This window comes from Chiloscyllium plagiosum, unplaced genomic scaffold (assembly GCF_037043375.1).
Source record: "Chiloscyllium plagiosum isolate Xiang-an unplaced genomic scaffold, Cpla_swu_hap1 HiC_scaffold_8, whole genome shotgun sequence".
Taxonomy (NCBI): Eukaryota; Metazoa; Chordata; class Chondrichthyes; order Orectolobiformes; family Hemiscylliidae; genus Chiloscyllium; species Chiloscyllium plagiosum.
Genome location: NW_028270146.1, coordinates 41,513,920 through 41,530,493, shown reverse-complemented (window position 1 = coordinate 41,530,493; position 16,574 = coordinate 41,513,920). Strand labels below are relative to the sequence as shown.

Below are 16,574 nucleotides of genomic sequence, written 5' to 3'. Positions count from 1 at the left end.
CACGTTACTCAATGTTGAGCGCCATTGTAGAGAAGAATGGTTGCTTCACTGATCACGAGCATTTAATCAGTTGTGTACAATATGTTGAACATGTGAGTCTGATTGTATTGATTTTTGAATCTTTTATAATCCCAGCTGATGCTAATACTGGAAAAGTCAATTCCCAAAGTGACACCTGACTTGATAAACTTTGTGACTTCTTTTCAACCATGGAGGCCAATTATGAATAAATTCCGAGAGTCTTACGGTATACTTTTAAAACAAAAAGTGTTTCATAAACAAAAAGAGCATAATTTATGTTACATAAGTTGAAAGTTCGGAAAAACTTCACTACAAATGGCAGAAAAGAATTCAAATTCAGTCTATCTATTTTATCCCAGCAATATAGAACATAGAACATAGAAGAATACAGCGCAGTACAGGCCCTTCGGCCCTCGATGTTGCGCCGATCCAAGCCCACCTTACCTACACTAGCCCACTATCCTCCATATGCCTATCCAATGCCCACTTAAATGCCCATAATGAGGGAGAGTCCACCACTGCTACTGGCAGGGCATTCCACGAACTCACGACTCGCTGAGTAAAGAACCTACCCCTAACATCTGTCCTATACCTACCCCCCCTTAATTTAAAGCTATGCCCCCTTGTAATAGCTGACTCCATACGTGGAAACAGATTCTCACTGTCGACCCTATCTAAACCCCTAATCATCTTGTACACCTCTATCAAGTCACCCCTAAACCTTCTTTTCTCCAATGAAAACAACCCCAAGTCCCTCAGCCTTTCCTCATACGATCTTTCTACCATACCAGGCAACATCCTGGTAAACCTCCTCTGCACGCGTTCCAGTGCCTCCACATCCTTCCTATAGTATGGCGACCAAAACTGCACACAATACTCCAGATGCGGCCGCACCAGAGCCTTATACAACTGCAACATGACCTCAGTACTCCGGAACTCAATTCCTCTACCAATAAAAGCTAGTACGTCATATGCCTTCTTCACCGCACTATTTACCTGGGTGGCAACTTTCAAAGATCTGTGTACATGGACACCAAGATCCCTCTGCTCATCCACACTACCAAGTATCCGACCATTAGCCCAGTACCCCATCTTTTTGTTACTCTTACCAAAGTGAATCACCTCACACTTAGCTACATTGAACTCCATTTGCCACCTTTCTGCCCAGTTCTGCAGCTTATCTGTATCCCGCTGTAACCTGCCACGTCCTTCCTCACTGTCTACAACTCCTCCGACTTTCGTATCATCTGCAAACTTGCTCACCCAACCTTCTAACCCCTCCTCCAGGTCATTTATAAAAATGACAAACAGCAATGGTCCCAAAACAGATCCCTGCGGAACACCGCTAGTGACGGCACTCCAAGATGAACCTTTGCCATCAACTACTACCCTCTGTCTTCTTCCAGCCAGCCAACTCCTAATCCAAACCTCCAACTCACCCTCAATGCCATACCTCCGTATTTTTTGAAGTAGCCTACCATGGGGAACCTTATCAAACGCCTTACTAAAATCCATATACACCACATCTACCGCTTTCCCCTCGTCCACCTCCTTAGTCACCTTCTCAAAGAATTCAATAAGGTTTGTGAGGCACGACCTGCCCTTCACAAAACCATGCTGACTATCCTTGATCACATTATTCCTATCCAGATGTTCATAAATCCTATCCCTTACAATTCTCTCTAAGACTTTGCCCACAACAGAAGTGAGACTCACCAGCCTATAGTTACTAGGGTTATCCCTACTCCCCTTCTTGAACAAGGGAACCACATTTGCTAGCCTCCAATCTTCCGGCACTACTCCTGTAGACAACGAGGACATAAAAATCAAGGCCAATGGCTCTGCAATCTCCTCCCTTGCTTCCCAGAGAATCCTTGGATAAATGCCATCAGGCCCAGGGGACTTATCTATTTTCACCCTTTCCAGAATTTCCAACACCTCTTCTCTACATACCTCAAAGCCATCCATTCTACTTAATTGTGACACAGTATTCACATTGACAATAATGTCCTGTTCCTGAATGAATACTGACGAAAAGTATTCATTCAGTGTCTCCCCAATCTCTTCAGCCTCCACACGCAACTTCCCACTATTATCCTTGACTGGACCTATTCCTACCCTAGTCATTCTTTTATTCCTGACATACCTATAGAAAGCCTTAGGGTTTTCCCTAATCCTACCAACTAAGGACCTTTCATGTCCCCTCCTTGTATATTTATAAACATCAAAATCCAGCAAAGGTTTACGACTAACTCCATAAGAAAGCTTTTGCTTTGGCTGGCACAGCTGTATTTGGTTTCCTTCTGGTGAATTTCTGCTCATTCATTCAATAACTCTTTTCTTCAGCTACTATTTTTCCCAAATTCCATTTCCAACTTACGTGTAGGATTTCTTACTGGATAGTATCTGGCATACCCATACTGTGACTGACTGACGGACTCCCTCCCTCCTGGGTGTGTGTCTCTATGCGTCTTTGGATCCCAATGTCTAGGCAACAGCAGAATTTTTTTCACCACTTCTTTTACTGCACTAAACTACAAAACCACCTCTCTTCACTTCCAAGGATGTAAAACCTCGTTAAAAGTGCATGTAGACAAACAGGTCTCCAAACCTCCAACCACCAAGCTCACAAGAACAACTGGGGGAAAAAATGCCACTCAGCACGTACAAAATATGTAAAGTAAACTTATTTATAAGAACTGGGTATACTTCAGTTGTAGAATAATCATTGATTGTAAAGTATGGACGTAGAGACCTTTTCAGAACTCAGTGAAGCATCACTGGCTAGACCAGCATTTATTTCCCTAATTGACATTAAGAGTCAAACACATGGCTGTGGGTCTGGGGTCCTTCACTAAAGGGCATCAGCGAACTATATGGGGTTTTACAACAGTGTTTACATTGGGCTAGATTTTAATTCAACATTAATTCTTTTTGAATTCAAATGTGTCCATGTGCTATGGTGGGATATGAATATTAAACTAAGCTCTGAATTACTCGCCTAGTGATGTTACTATTACATCACTGCTTCCCTTGTGGCTTTAGCTACTGCTTTTTACTTCAATGGAGAGACAACATCTCCTTCTATGTTTGAAAGAACTGTTACCTGGAATAATGGAAACATGGTAACGTGTAATATCGCATGGAAATCTCTGTTTTAGTCCTTCACACAACCAAAGCTTTCATGACAAGAATTCCTGAAATTACATCATTAATGAATAGGAATGCTTCATATTCCCACTACCTGTATGAAGATTCCAGTATGTTGATCCAAACATACTTTATAAATTGGTGTTGATTACAATGGTTGGCTCAGAAATAGGAAATGGTGGAGAAACTCAGTAGGTCTGGAGACAGAAGATATTTTGAGTCCAATTATCCTTTGTCATACAGTTAATGGTTCCTCTGTTGAAGAATACTTTTTAGCCTACAATAATAATTCATATTTGATGGGAATATTTCATCTTTTTTATGCATGCTACCACTGTACTTCATATATCACTTTCTGATCACATGAATTTTTGATTTTACCTTATGTATTGGGACACTGAAACACTAATAGTAGTTGCTATCAAAAGCAAATTATTATAGACAATCAGTAAAGTCTCAATCCAAACTAAAACTTGAAAATACATTACGTCGGCTCTCTCTGCTCTCCCATGTTCATTTCCGCTGACTCTGTCCTGTTTGTACTTTATCATTGCTAATCTTTGTACCTCAGAACATACTTGCATGGCTATTCATCATGTTCTTTCTCTCGAGTGCTTTCTCACTGAAGACTGGGTTTGAAAGTGAATTTTTCAAAGTTGACAGCTCAGACTTGAATTGTTGATGAGTCTTAAAATCGAGACTAGCTTAATCTGCCTTATCGTTTTATATGTTAAAACCAAAAGGCAGCTACCAAATGACTATAATCAGTACCTTCTTCTGCAGCCTAACAGCAACCAGATAATTAAGCATATTAACAGTGCCTGAAGAGAAAAAAGACTTCACTCTTTCTCTTTTCAAGTGGAGTCAGAAGACGCTTTAGCTTCAGATTGCTCTCAGAGCATCGAATAATGCAGCAGTAAATGGTAAAACAACGACATTCATTGGACAGGATTTTAACTTCTAAGTGGGGGGGGGGTGTTTAGGTGTGAGCTGGCAGTTAAACAGCAACAGTCAGAACTTCCAATTACGCAGTACTATTTACATACTAAAACATCACAAGGTCAGATATTCAGTCGGATGACTAAAAGTTTGACTCAAGAAGTAAGGTTGAGCAGTGTAGAAAGTGACATATATAGATATACAAACAAATTGAGAGATAGAGAGTGAATTCCAGAGTTTGGGTAGCTAAATGAACAGTGACCAATTGTGGAGCAAATAAATTTGGGGATGCTCAAGAGGCCAGAACTCGATGAACATAAATATTTCAGAGCATTGTGTGCCTGGAGGAGGTTACAGATAAATGGAGGGATGTGGCCATCGAAAGATGTTACTTAGTCACGAAAGTAGTTTCCAGGGAAACAGACAGCATCAGTAGTTAGAGAAAAGAGACTGGAGTAGGGAACAGAGGCTTCAGCTTTCCCAATATTTAAATGAAGGAAATCTCTGTTCCTCTCTTGCTCGATGCTGGATAAATCAACAGCCAAGGACAGAGGTGGTGATGAGATAGAGTCGGGTATTATCTGTGTCTGTGTGATCCTTGAAGGAGCTGAAAAACATGTTGCTGGAAAAGCGCAGCGGGTCAGGCAGCATCCAAGGAGCAGGAGAATTGATGTTTCAGGCATAAGCCCTTCTTCAGGAATGAGGAAGGTGTGCCAAGCAGGCTAAGATAAAAGGTAAGGAGGAGGGACTTGGGGGAGGGGCGTTGGGAATGCGATAGGTGGAAGGAGGTTAAGGTGAGGGTGATAGGCCGGAGAGGGAGTGAACAACTACTCTTTCCAATCCTCCCACTTCCTCCAAACCAAAGGAGTAGCCATGGACACCCGCATGGGCCCCAGCTATGCCTGCCTCTTCGTCAGATATGTGGAACAGTCCATCTTCCGCAGCTACACTGACAACACCCCCCACCTTTTCCTCCGCTACATCGATGACTTTATCGGTGCTACCTGGTGCTCCCATGAGGAGGTTGAACAGTTCATCCACTTTACTAACACCTTCCACCCCAACCTCAAATTTACCTGGACCGTCTCAGACTCCTCCCTCCCCTTCCTCGACCTCTCCATTTCTATCTCGGGCGACCGACTCAACCCGGACATTTACTATAAACTGACCGACTCCCACAGCTACCTAGATTACACCTCCTCACACCCTTCCCCCTGTAAAAACGCCATCCCATATTCCCAATTCCTTCGCCTCCGACGCATCTGCTCCCAGGAGGACCAATTCCAATACCGAACAACCCAGATGGCCTCCTTCTTCAAAGACTGCAATTTCCCCTCAGACATGGTTGACGATGCTCTCCACCGCATCTCCTTCACTTCCTGCTCCTCCACCCTTGAACCCCGCCCCTCCAATCACCACCAGGACAGAACCCCACTGGTCCTCACCTACCACCCCACCAACCTCCAGATACATCGTATCATCCTTCATCATTTCCGCCACCTCCAAACATACCCCACTACCAAGGATATATTTCCCTCCCCTCCCCTATTAGTGTTCCAGACTCCCTCATCAGGTCCACACCCTTCACCAACCCAACCTCCACTCCCGGCTCCTTCCCCTGCAACTGCAAGAAATGCAAAACTTGCGCCCACACCTCCCCCCTCACTTCCCTCCAAGGCCCCAAGGGATCCTTCCATATCCATCACAAATTCACCTGCACCTCCACACACATCATTTACTGCATCCGCTGCACCCGATGTGGCCTCCTCTATATTGGGGAGACAAGCCGCCTACTTGCGGAACGTTTCAGAGAACACCTCTGGGACACCCGCACCAACCAACCCTACCGTGGCTAAACACTTTAACTCCCCCTCCCACTCCGCCAAGGACATGCAGGTCCTTGGACTCCTCCATTGCCAGACCATGGCAACACGACGCCTGGAGGAAGAGCGCCTCATCTTCCGTCTAGGGACCCTCCAACCACAAGGGATGAATGCAGCTTCCTCATTTCCCCTCCCCCCACCTTATCTCAGTCCCAACCCTCGGACTCAGCACCGCCTTCTTGACCTGCAGTCTTCTTCCTGACCTCTCCGGCCCCACCCCCTTCTCCGGCCTATCACCCTCACCTTAACCTCCTTCCACCTATCGCATTTCCAATGCCCCTCCCCCAAGTCCATCCTCCCTACCTTTTATCTTAGCCTGCTTGGCACACCTTCCTCATTCCTGAAGAAGGGCTTATACCCGAAATGTCGATTCTCCTGCTCCTTGGATGCTGCCTGACCTGCTGCGCTTTTCCAGCAACACATTTTTCAGCTCTGATCTCCAGCATCTGCAGTCCTCACTTTCTTCTGATCCTTGAAGGACACTAGGTAACACGGTATGAAAGCAGGAAGGGAAAAATTGCAATTGATTCCCTGGCTATGATTGGATGGTTGTGAATGAATTAGGTGGGAGCAGAGAGACATTAAGAGGACAGTATGCTTAACCATGTCAAAGACTGAAGACAGGTCAAAATGGACAACGAGGAAACGTTGACATGTATTACATTTGTATAGGACTCCAACTGTGCCTTTGCTAAGAACTGTTTTGGTCCTGAGACGGGGAAGAAAACTACTGGGAAAATTGGAATGGATTTGGGAAGAGACAATACATCCAAAGACTTTGGAGGGGTAAGGGTAGTTCAAGAGTGACTGGTAATTTGTATTGGTGGCGAGGCTGAGGGACTTTTTTCAGGAGAGACGTAATGATGGCAGTTTCAAAGGAGAATGGGACAGCACTTGAATTGAGAGAACCATTAACAATATTGATTAACATGGACACAGGAAAGGAAATGAGTAATCAGCAGTTCAGTCAGAATAGATTTAAGGTATTAGGAGGTGGATCCCATGGATAAATTAAGCTTGGAGACGGCATGAGAGCAGATAAGAGAGCAAGATGCAAATTAGATCTCGGTCTGGACAAATCCTTTGAACAAGTTTGGTCAGGTGAACTGGTAAAATTAAGGAGCATGGCAAATGCTTCTGATTGTGTGGTCTAGATCACAAAGGAATCCCGATATCTTACCAATTTTAACCTGTGTGGATTTGCAGGCAAGTGAAAAAAGAAATCACCATGGAACTCATAAGTGATCAAAGTATATAAACACTCCCCTCCCCTCCCCCATGATTCAACTCACAATTTGACTCAGCATTTTGGCTTTAAAAGCTCCCTGAGCTATGTAGGACTCACCAGGGTCAGTCAGGTGAGAGCACAGTGGCAGGCTGGGAAGCCATCAAAGAATAAAGCTGAATAGCTGCAGCCATTCCTTGAGGTGAAAGGCTTGTATTGGCAGTATCAGTTCTGAGAGTGTTCTTCTACTGCATCATGGATGTTTTCCAACTTCATAGGGACTATTAATAGAGTCACAGAAGCATACAGCATGGAAACAGGCCCATTGGTCCAACTCATCCATGACAACCAAGTTTCCCAACCTAAACCAGTCCCACTTTCCTGTGTTTGGCCTATATGTCTCTAAGCCTTTCCTATTCATGTACTTGTCCAAATGTCTTTTAAATGTAACTGTACCTGCATCATCCACTTCCTCTGGCAGTTCATTCCACCCACAAACCCTCTCTGTATGAAAAGGTTGCCCCTCAACTCCCTTTTAAATCTTTCTCCTCTTCCCTGAAAAATATGCTCCTTAGCTTTAGACTCCTCTATTCTAAGGAAGATACCTTTATTATTCAACTTACCTATGTACCTCATGATTTTATAAACTTTTATAAGATCACCCCTACGCTGCAGTGAGAAATGTCCCAGCCTATCCAGACTCTCGTTATAACTCAAACCCTCCAGTCCTAGTAACATCCTTGGAAAACATTTCTGAACCCTCTCCAATTTAATAATATCCTTCCTATAGCAGGGCATCCAGAACTGTACCCAGTACTCCAAAAGTGGCCTCATCAATGTCCTGTTCAAACCCAGTACAACATTCCAACTCCTGTACTCAATGGTCTGAGCAATGAAGACAAGCATGCTAAATGCGTTCTTAAATATCCTGTCTACCTGTGACCCAAAGTCCTATGCATCTGAACCCCTAGATCTCTTTGTACAATAGTATTACCCAGGGCCCTACCATAACTTGGAAGGGTTCAGAAAAGATTTACAAGGAAGTTGCCAGGGTTGGAGGGTTTGAGCTAAAGGGAGAGGCTGAATAGGCTGTGGCTATCCTGCAGTGTCAGAGGCCGAGGGGTGATGTTATAGAAGTTTATAAATCATGAGGGGCATGGATAGGCTGAATTGCAAGGTCTTTTTCTCAGGGTTGGGGAGTCCAAAAGTAAAGGGCATAGGTTTGAGATGAGAGGGGAAATATTTAAAAGGGACCTAAGGGGCAACGTTTTCATGTAGAAGCTGGTGCAAATTTGCCATTAGCTGCCAGAGGAAGAGGTGGCAGCTGGTACAATTACAACATTTAAAAGGCATCTGAATGGGTATATGAACAGGAAGGGTTTAGAAGAATATGCGCCAAATTCTGGCAAATGGGACTAGATTTATTTAGGATAACTGGTCAGCATGAACAAGTTGGACCGAAGGGTCTGTTTCCATGCTGTACAACTCTATGACTCGAAGTCCTGCCCTTGTTTGTTTTACCATGGTGATTTTGTTTTACCAAAATGCACTTATCCAAATTAAACTCCATCAGTCACTCTTCAGCCCATTGACCCAATTGATCAAGATCCTTTTATAATTTTAGAAAGTCTTCCTCACTGTTGATTATATCACCAATTTTGTGTCATCCACAAACTTACTAACCATGCCTCCTAAGTTTGGATCCAAATCGTTCTTGGTCTTCATTCACTTAGATCTGCACTTCTTTTGCTGTCAGCTTTTGCTGCAGCACAGAGGCAGCTCTATCTTGACTTCTGATGAGCAACAGAAATGGCAGCAGCAGGAACACCAACACCAGCAGCATTTCCTCAGGCACTTGCTGATCCACAGGACAAAGAATAATGGCACAGATCGAGCTTGCAGGAAGTGAGTTCCCCAACTCAGGATCTACAGACTGAGGAGCAGCAGTCTTAGCAAGCCTGAGCACCAGGATCCTGGGTGTTTTGGGGGAGGGGAGCGAGACAGGGATTTTCAGCAGCTCCTATTGCTGATATCTGCAGTATTCAGGCTCAATGCTGCATTCTGATGAAAACAAGTGGGCACACGTGGCCAATGGGCTTCAAATGGACCTCCTTGCTGCCAGGTTATCTGCCTTTTTTCTCCTGCAAAGAGAGTGTAACAAGTGATTGAACACAGAGAAGGCAAAGATATCATGAAGCAGGGATTCTTTAATCCACTGTCATTAGGTCATTACAAATTGAAAGGAAATAAGATTAAAGATGAAAATACTTACATAGAATAAAGCCTGTGATTTAGATTGGGTTCAGAAATCCTTTGTCTTGTCTGCTTCATCTGATGAACCCTCCTTCATTTACAAGCACCCCTTTTCCAGACAGGGCCCATTTGACTGCTCCTGCCATCCTCCCTCACCATCATCACCTGCTGCTGGACATTCCAGAAACACAACTCCTTGCTTGAAACTGGTCATCCCAACAATATACATAGCATTTACTGACCATTTGCTAAGCTGTTGCAAGATTAGCAGGTTCAATTGCACTATGATGCCGAGAACATGTAAGTCCACATTAGTGGCAGAATACCATTCATGCACCAATTACCTGGGCAGATGGTAAATGTTGGGATGATATCAGCATTTGCTTGAGAGGGCCTTCTCAGCCTCTTATCTGTACTTGGACCTTCTAAGGGATCCTGGCTCTCTTTTTATGAAGTGAGTGGGTTCAGTGGATGTCTGGGCCATGAAGAGTGTTCGGATTACATGCCACAAGAGACCTCAACAGATTTTAACTCCCTGATTTTGTTGCTATCTCAATGCTTGGCCTCCTGTCCAATCAACATTATTTCCAGTCTGGTCCTGGAATAATGGTCCCTTGGACCAAATGAAGTGGTTGGGCAGGTAGGGCAAGGTTCAATTGGGGATCATGGTTTGGAGTGTATATGGGCTACTCTGGGTAGGGTAGGCCCAAAGTTTCTTTGTTGGGCCAAGAGACACTCTCCAGTTCCATTTGACAAGCAAGGAAACCTAAAAGAAAAGCGAAAAATCACACAACACCAGGTTACAGTCCAACAGGTTTAATGGGAAGCACTAGCTTTCGGAGTGCCACTTCTTTGGCGCACTGAAAGCTTGTACTTCCAATTAAACCTGTTGGACTGTAACATGGTGTTGTGTGATTTTTAACTTTGTACACCCCAGTACAACACCAGCATCTCCAAATCTTAAAAAAAAATGCTTTTGCCGGTTTATCTCTTTGAGTTTTTTTTACAACCTAAACCCTTTTCTTGACAGGGAAGGTACTCAGGTTTTGGGCTACATTTGCAGATTGGGACTGGAATTGTACTAATTGTATTTTTAAAGATGGACTACGCTGATGTCCACCATTTGGGTCCTTCTGAGCAGACCAATAAGCTATCTGCTCCATCTTTACTGCCCCACACTTGCCACTATTTTGTTGATTAGTGAGGAGGTCATATTGTCCTTTTTCCACTAGTCTATATCGAACAGGTTTCCTGAGATTATGTGAAACAGTGAGTGCTATTATGGCTATAGGAATGAAATAATGAACAGAAACAAACAACAGTCTGCCAGCCAACTTGTTATGGGCGGAATTTAGGTGTGGCTGGATGATGTAAATTTTCCATTCGTTTCCATTGTATTATACTGCTGAGGAAAGGTTTGAGCAGAAATCATTGACTTTTTTCTAAAAAAAAGTGAAACAGAAAGTCCGTGGAAGAGTTTGCCAGAAGTCAGTGTTAGGATCTTTGCGTCAATATATTCATGACCTGGATCTGTGAAGACAGTAGTGTAGAACTTCAAAAGAATGGACAGATAAGTGCAGGTAAAAGTAAATAGACTGAAATATATAAAGTGATTTATTCAGTAGAAAGAACATGGAGAGACACTACCCAGTAAAGACTCCTATTTAACGGGGTTGCAGGAGCAGAGGGACCTGGCTGCATGTGTGCATATATCATTAAAGGTCACAGTGGTTAATAAAGTAAACAATACCATAGGCTTTATTAATAGCACCAGAGAGTAAAAGAACAAGGAGGTTCTCTTAACCTTATATAAAGCAATAGATCAGCTTCACCTGGAGAATTGCATCCAGGTCTGGACACCACCCTTTAAGAAAGATGTGAAGGCATTGGGGAGAGTGCAGAAAAGATGGACAAGAATTGTCCATTCTGTTACATACCAGCTTGGAGAAGTAAGAAATGTTTCTTTGGAGAGGAGATTTGACAGAGGTATTCAAAATCAAGGACAGAGAAGAGAGAGAAAACATGTTTCTACTTTTAGAAGAATCGAGAGTATGAGGGCAAAGATTTAAAATGGTTCTCAAAAAAAATCAATGTTGACATAAGGAGAAACTTCTCACTCAGCAAGTTGTTAACATTTAAAATGTGCTGCCTCAGAGAGTGATGGATGCAGGTTCAATCATTACACTCCAGAGGGAATAGATTGTTATCTGGAAAGGAACAAAGCCCGGCTACAAGGGCAAGGCAGGAGCGTGGCACTGGGTGCATTGCTCCTTTGGAGAGTTGTTGCAGCTATAACCAACAAACTGGCTTCCTTTGGTGCTGTGACAGTTCTGTGAATCAAAGTGATGAAGCTGCTAATCATTGAAATAGCAATGTTAGTGCAACAGGGCAAGCACAAAAGGAGGAACTTTGTTGTTTTCTGACAGGGCCCATTTGACTGCTCCTGCCATCCTCCCTCACCATCATCACCTGCTGCTGGACATTCCAGAAACACAACTCCTTGCTTGAAACTGGTCATCCCAACAATATACATAGCATTTACTGACCATTTGCTAAGCTGTTGCAAGATGATGCTGAGAACATGTAAGTCCATATTGGGCTATGGTGGGATTTGTAGCAGAACCAGATGAGAGATCCAGTGAGATCTAGCTGGAGAGGATCTAGCTGGAGAGGATCTTGTATGCTTTTGCTGGGTTTCAACCAAGTTTCTCGGTTGGAGTGTTGCCAATTAGGAGGATTATAGTTAGCAAAATGCCTTATTAATAGCACAGCTTGTCTCATTATTATTCCACTTGTCATCTTACTAAATGCACCACGTAAGCTATATGTCAAGAAAATGTGACATGGAAAAGGTGCCTGGCAACTTCAATCTGCCCCTTGTTCCACCAGACATCACACTGGACAGCACTGAGCAACTTCTCAGGGCACACACAGTGGGCAATGGCCTCCATACATTGGCATCTGATATGTGCCAGCCTCAATTTCAGGAATAGCGGAAGACGGTGAAAAGTGTATCAAGTCACCAACCTCCAGCACCCTCTTAGTGTACAAGGGACAGGATTAAAAACAGAAACGGAAATAAAACAAACAGCCAAAAGAAAAGGAAATGTCCAGATGACTCCCCTGCCTCTGACAATAACCACCTTCAATACCAATTCAGTTCGATGGGCTAGATGCTATAAATGTTTTACATCATTAAAAGAGATGGATCGCCTATTGCTGGGCAATCTTTGCACAGATCTATACAGTGTTAGAATCCATGAGGTAACAAACTTAGTATTTGCAACACCGGTGCTGCAGACTGCAGCATTGATCTTGTACGTTTAGTCACAGCCAAGCAGAGCAGATTCAGCAAGCTGCATCAAATGATGACCAGGGACAACAGGTCCAAAAGCCTGAAAGCATCCAACAAGCCCCTGAGTCAGCAAAAATAAAACTAAGAACGACAGATGCTAGGGATTTGAAACAAGCAAAAACCAAAATTGATGGAATTATTGGCAGCATGTATGGAGAGCGAGAGAGAGAGAGAGACGGAGACAAAGACACATTTAACTTATATAAACGTATGAAAACATGTCAATTCCATACCTCAACAACTGAGGGGATATACCCTCCCACACAAGATTCCTTCTGATTTGTGATGGGAGATTGCCACTGGTATTTTCTACCAGTTCCTTCATTCCTGATGAAGGGCTTTTACCCGAATCATCATTTTCCTGCTCCTCGGATGCTGCCTGACCTGCTGTGCTTTTCCAGTGCCATTCTAATCTAGACTCTGATCTCCAGCATCTGCAGACCTCACTTATGCCTGACTGGTATTATCCATGAGGAGAAAGTGAGGTCTGCAGATGCTGGAGATCAGAGCTGAAAATGTGTTGCTGGAAAAGCGCAGCAGGTCAGGCAGCATCCAGGGAACAGGAGAATCGACGTTTCGGGCATAAGCCCTTCCTCATTCCTGAAGAAGGGCTTATGCCCGAAACGTCGATTCTCCTGTTCCCTGGATGCTGCCTGACCTGCTGCGCTTTTCCAGCAACACATTTTCAGCGCTGGTATTATCTATGGCCAGAATTTCATTAAGATCTGGCGGCTGACTATATCGCCAAGTTTTCTTGTGTGCAATACTTCAAAAATACCATAAATGCATCAAGTTAAAAATCTCACAACACCAGGTTATAGTTCAACAGGTTTATATTTGGAAGTACTAGCTTTCGGAGCGCTGCTCCTTTATCAGGTGGTTGTGGAGTATAAGATTGTAAGACATCACATAAGATCATGTAAGACATGAGTGCATTCATGTATTGGAACATTGACCACCATATTCAGTTTGCTCAGTGGTACCTTGACAAATAATTTCTCACAATGGTCAACTGTACATTAATCCATTCTTCCAAGATTTCTGCAAAAAACATTGGTGAGGCCACTTTTAGAATATTGCATTCAATTCTGGTCTCCCTGCTATAGGAACGATGTTGTTGAACTTGAAAGTGTTCAGAAAAGATTTACAAAGATGTTGCCAGGATTGGAGGGTCTGAATTAGACAGAGAAGCTGAATAGACTGGGATTTTTTTTTCCCTAGAACATCAGAGGCCTTATGGGGATGACGTTAAAGAGGTTTCTAAAATTATGAGGGGCATGCATAGGGTGAATCGTCAAGTTCTTTTTTGCAGGGTAGGGGCATCCAAAAGTAGAGGGCATAGATTAAAGGTGAAAGGGAAAAGATTTAAAAGGGACCTGAGGGGTAACTTTTTCACGCAGAGGGTACTGCATGTATAGAATGAGCTGCCAGAGGAAGTGGTGGAGACTGGCACAATTATAACATTTAAAAGGCATTTGGATGCGTACATGAGTAGAACGGGTTTAGAGGAATATGGGCCAAATGCTGGCAAATGGGACTACGTATTTATAGGATATCTAATCGCCACGGATGAGTTAGACTAAAGGTTCTGCTTCTGTGCTGTACAGCTCTATGACTCAATGATTCTAAATGTGATGTTCAACACATTACCTCATTTCCTAAACAAGTAGTCTTGCAGAATACACCATTCATTCTGAAAAATCCATGATCATTAAACATAAAGTGATTTGCCAAGATTTTTAAAAAGCTTTGTTAGATCTCTATGATACTCCTTTAGGCTATAGTAAACCCTCATTGGCAACTCGCATGTTGGAAGATTGATCCAATAGTACAAAAGCAGAAATTGCTAGAAAAGTTCAGCAGGTCTGGCAGCATCTTTGGAGAGAGATCAGAATTAAAGTTTCAGGTCCTGTCACCCTTCTTCAGAATGGAAGATTTGTCTGCACAGATGCTGCCAGACCTGTTGAGCTTTTCCAGCAATTTCTATCTTTGTTTCTAATTCCCAGCATCCGCAGTTCTTTTGGTATTTTTCAATCCCTCTTGTATTCTTACTACCCAATTGTTGGAAAGAAGTTGCCAGACCTGCTGAGTTTCTTCAGCAATTTTGGTTTTTGTTTGTTTCAGATCCCCAGGACCCACAACTCCACTAATTTTTGTGTCATCTGCAAACTTACTAATCTGACCACCTACATTTTCATCCAAATCACGTATACATATATTACAAACAATAAACATTCCAGTAATGATCTTTGATCAATGAGCAAACAGGCAGCAATCCCAACTTCAGCCATGTCAAAGCATCACCATGGCAAAGTCCAACATTGTTGAGTCCAGTACACCTACAATGACAGTAGTCAGGTCCTGTAAAGAAATAGATGATACATCTGGACTGCACATCACTAACTATCCATCACACAGGATGATACTGAAGATATCATGCCAGACAACAACCATACACCTATGATAAATGACACACATCCATCTGTGATGACAGCAAAGCACAGAGTATTGAAGCATCACTAACAAGTCATAACAACTGTATAAGAACTAAATCTGATTGTGCTGAATGTCCGCAAAGTGTTATCTGAATTTACAGAGACAATATATCTGGGTGTAATCTTTGTACCTGTTTTATCAGAACAAGGGTCCCATTCTTTAAAGGAAAAACGGAGGATATTTTACGATGGCACAGATTCTAGGCCAGACAGGCCTATACATTTAAGATAGTCACATGCCATCACAATGTGTGATGTTCTAATACTAAAAAAAAACTGCCTTGCCTTCAATCACTCTGTGCATGTAGTCAGTTATGGACATTAAAACTGACTTTGCATCTACATCTGTGATATTATAGTCTTGTCATCAGTGCATTTTGTAAATAAATTTCATGGTGTCTGACTCAACAGAACCCAGCCATCATAGTATATGTTATATGGACTGACATATGTAGAAAATTACAGAATCATAGCAAGCGGTGCTGTTACCAAGGTGCTCTTGATGATGAGCAGTGAAGGTCCTCACCACCCCACCCAGAATATATTCTGAATCCTTGCCACATGCAATGCTTCTCTTTGTCCATGCTGTGGGCCTAGAGTCAAATGTGGGCTGGGTTTCCTTTCCTACAGGATGTAAATTTATCAGATGAGCTTTTATGATTCATGGTCATCATTAGGCTAGCTTTCAATTTCAGATGTATGAATTGAATTTATATTCTACCAACTGCTTTGGAGAGATGTAAGTTTATGTCCCCAGAGCACGAGCCTGGATTACTAATCCAGTGACATTAGCTCTAAAAGACCAACTTCCTTGAGAAGGAATCAATTAGCTGATGGTACCGCAATTGGCACTGTTGTACAGTAGGGAGGGTCAAAGTGTAGTTCAGTGATAATGATAAGGGACTCTATATTCACAAATGAGTGTTTCTGTGACTGCAAGTGGGTTGTTGTGGAGAGGTGTTTTTCTCACTAGCAGTCTGTGACCAGAGGTGTTCCACAATGATCAGTGCTGGGACCTTTGTTGTTTGTAATGTAGGTGGTCTTCTTAGTAATTTGCAGATGACACAAAAAATGGTGGAGTTGTGGATAATGAGGAAGATTGTCAAAGAATACCATATAACAGAGATCAGTTGGAAAGTTGGGTGGGGAAATGGCAAATGGAGTTTAATCCAGGCAAGTGTTAGATGCTGCATTTTGGGAGGTTGAAAGCAAGTGAAAAGTATACAGTAAAAGGCAGTACTCTCATGAGATTT

At 42.9% G+C, this 16,574-nt stretch overlaps 1 protein-coding gene across 4 annotated transcripts in view; it reads left to right on the top strand.

Annotated features, from left to right (window-relative positions):
* Positions 1-16,574, top strand: part of mdga2a (MAM domain containing glycosylphosphatidylinositol anchor 2a) — a 956,359-nt gene that overhangs the window by 875,121 nt on the left and 64,664 nt on the right. The gene's annotated exons all lie outside the window — the stretch shown is intronic.